The following is a 3,211-nucleotide window of genomic DNA, read 5'->3' as shown; positions in this document are numbered from 1 at the left end:
TCCAGCCTCCAGAACTGTGAGAAATGCGTATCACTTGTTTAAGCCACACAGTCTGTGGTATTTTGTGATGGCAGCCTGAGCTGGTTAAGACACTTCCACAGTGCCCTCCAGCTCCTATCCTATCTCTCTCCTCCCCTTTACAGCCAAACTTGTTGAAATATACAGTATCCACTTTCTCTCACTCCACTCATTATTAACTTACTGACATTGTACAATGAGAATAGCACTGAAAAAAAAAAGGTTTAAAAAGATCACACATGGCAGCACTATGCTGGGACCAAGTTGATTTGTCCAATGGGGAAAACTCATGTTGAACAAATAATTGCCCAATAATTATTTAACTGTAGGTGAGTTATGTGCTATGGTAGAGAAGCTCTAGGTAGATGCTGTGGGAGCCTCTTTTACATTTACCCAGGCTGGTCTGGGGCATGACACTGAGGAGGGCACCCCTGGGGTAGTGACATTTATACCATAATTTAAAGGATAAGTGGCAGCTGACTGGATTGCTGAAGGGAGGAGTACGATTCCAGGCATAAAGAACAGTGTGGAAAAGGTCTGAGTTAGGAAGGAACATGACATGTTTGAGGAGCTGAAGGAATGTCAGAGTGCTAGAGCCTAGAGGGCAAGAGAGAGGGTGGCCTAAGGTGGACACTGTTCTGGAGATAGACAGGGCCTTGGAGGCTATGCCAGGGACAGACAACATGAGTATCCTAAAAGCAATGTACAGCCAACGAAGGGTTGTAGTGGGAGAGTGAGTGAAGGGGTAGCATTTGCATTTAAGGAAGACCAGTCTGTCTGCTGGTGGGGTTGCGTTGAAGGAGACAGGATGAATAATAGGAAACATCCCTTCAATAATAATTAAGGACTTCTCAAAGGGAGAAAAGACAAATAGTGCAGTATTGTTTCCACATATGGTATGATCAAAGGGTTGGTCCATGGAACCAATTCAGTCGCCTGTGCTTGCCTACACAAGGCCCTAGTATAAAAAGTGAAAAGTCCCGGCACTGCTTAAGACAAAGTATCAGAAAGAAAGATTTCTTGACCTCAGGGCTGTGAGTCTATCTTGTGTTGGCATCAATGAGACTCTGGTTCCTGGGCCATTCCTTTTCTATCTTCACCATGGCAGCCATCATGGGAATCAGCACGGCAGATGGTGGCGCACAGATTGAAATGGGGAAATGGAAGCATTTTCACTTTGTTTTCTGGGCCTTCATCAACCAGCAAGCGAATGTTAAGCCCTAAAGCCTTAACTGGTTTAAAACTCTCTATCATGAGCCTGAAAGATGTCTGAATGCCTTGTTTATTCACGGAGTTTGTTTTGTAGTGAGAGATGGTTAAGAGCATCCATCAGGCTAGACGGTGGTGTGAAAATCCATCCTCAGTTCTGGTTGCAGAGGAGACACCATGGCAGTTGCCACTACATTGGGGATTTCTGGCTCTTTCCTCATCACCTTAAATTCGGGTGTCTTTTATGAGTAATCAAAAGCAGCAAAAGCCAACGCTATCAGGCCCAGTATTTTAAAACCAGAAAAAGAGATGAAAAAGAGAGGTTTGACCCTACTCAGTTTCAGGACTATGTTATTCAAGGCTTAACTGAAACTGGTACTGATTTGGAAGCAGTAGCTAAGTTTCTTGATGCTTTTCTGGAACAAAACTTGATTACCGTCGATGTGCAGAAACACTCTTTGACATTCTGGTGGGTGGTGGAATGCTGGCCCCAGGTGGTACACTGGCAGATGACATCATGCGTACAGATGTCTGCGTGTTTGCAGCTCAAGAAGACCTAGAGATCATGCAAGCATTTGCTCAGGTTTTTAACAAGTTAATCAGGCACTACAAATACCTGGAGAAAGGTTGTGAAGATGAAGTAAAAAGGCTGCTGCTGTTCTGAAAGGGTTTTTCAGACTCGGAGAGGAAAAAACTGGCTATGTTGACTGGTGTTCTTCTGGCTAATGGCATCCATTCTTAATAGCCTTTATAATGAGAATTTGGTTAAAGAAGGGGTTTCAACAGCTTTTGCTGGAAAGCTATTTAAATCATGAATAAATGAAAAAGATATCAATGCAGTAACTGCAAGGAAAGTCAGCATGGATAACAGCCTGATGGAACTTTTTCCTGCCAATAAGCAAAGCGTTCAACACTTCACAAAGTATTTTACTGAGGCAGGCCTGAAAGAGCTTTCAGAATATGTTCGGAATCAGCAAACCATCAGAGCTTGTAAGGAGCTGCAGAAAGAACTTCAAGAACAGATGTCCCGTGGGGATCCATTTAAGGTTATAATTTTATATGTCAAGGAGGAGATGAAAAAAAACAACATCCCAGAACCAGTTGTCATCGAAATAGTCTGGTCAAATGTAATGAGCGCTGTGGAATGGAACAAAAGAGAGGAGATTGTAGCAGAGCAAGCCATCAAACACTTGAAGCAACACAGCCCTCTACTTGCTGCCTTTACTACTCAAGGTCAGTCTGAGCTGACTCTGTTACTGAAGATTCAGGAGTATTGCTATGACAACATTCATTTCATAAAAGCCTTCCAGAAAATAGTGGTGCTTTTTATAAAGCTGTAGTCCTGAGCAAAGAGCCCATTTTGAAGTGGTATAAAGGTACACATGTTGCAAAGGGGAAGAGTGTTTTCCTTGAGCAAATGAAAAAGTTTGGAGAGTGGCTCAAAAATGCTGAAGAAGAATCTGAATCTGAATCTGAAGAAGTTGACTGAATTTTGAAACTACACCCTCAGTAAAGCAAACAGGAGTTGTAGATAAAATGTCCTGTCTCATGTGTCCTGGTTCTTACATCTTCCTACCTCCCTGTATCAAGCATGATATAAGGGCTTTCATGGCAAATTTTATTTTAACTGTTTCTATGGTTGCTGGAAATGTTGGGTTTAGTTTCTAAAACCATGTTTTAAGTAGCTACAGGAGATATAGATTTGAATCTAATGTTGTATTAGTCTTTTCAGTTATCTTCTACCGCCTGTATTTTCTACTGTAATAATTTAAGACCTTCCACAATGAACAGTTCACTTTATTCCCTGGGTTTTCTATAAACAGTTTTCAAGATATGATTTAGTTAAAAAATAATTTATTATAAAAATTCTGTTTGCAAATTAAACTGTAAAAGTATCCAAAGTCTCAAAGGCAATGATTTGTGTGATAATATGGCATGCTCAGGGCCCTACTCATCAATGAAAAACCCATATGTAATAATTGAA

At 41.3% G+C, this 3,211-nt stretch overlaps 1 pseudogene; it reads left to right on the top strand.

Annotated features, from left to right (window-relative positions):
• Nucleotides 1–1,413: 1,413 nt before the first annotated feature.
• LOC100987776 (eIF5-mimic protein 2-like) lies at nucleotides 1,414–2,993 on the top strand (annotated as a pseudogene).
• The last annotated feature ends 218 nt before the right edge of the window (nucleotides 2,994–3,211 follow it).

The sequence above is a fragment of the Pan paniscus genome, chromosome 2 (assembly GCF_029289425.2).
Source record: "Pan paniscus chromosome 2, NHGRI_mPanPan1-v2.0_pri, whole genome shotgun sequence".
Taxonomy (NCBI): Eukaryota; Metazoa; Chordata; class Mammalia; order Primates; family Hominidae; genus Pan; species Pan paniscus.
The sequence above is the reverse complement of the archived record's forward strand: the minus strand, read 5'-3'. Positions and strand labels throughout refer to the sequence as shown.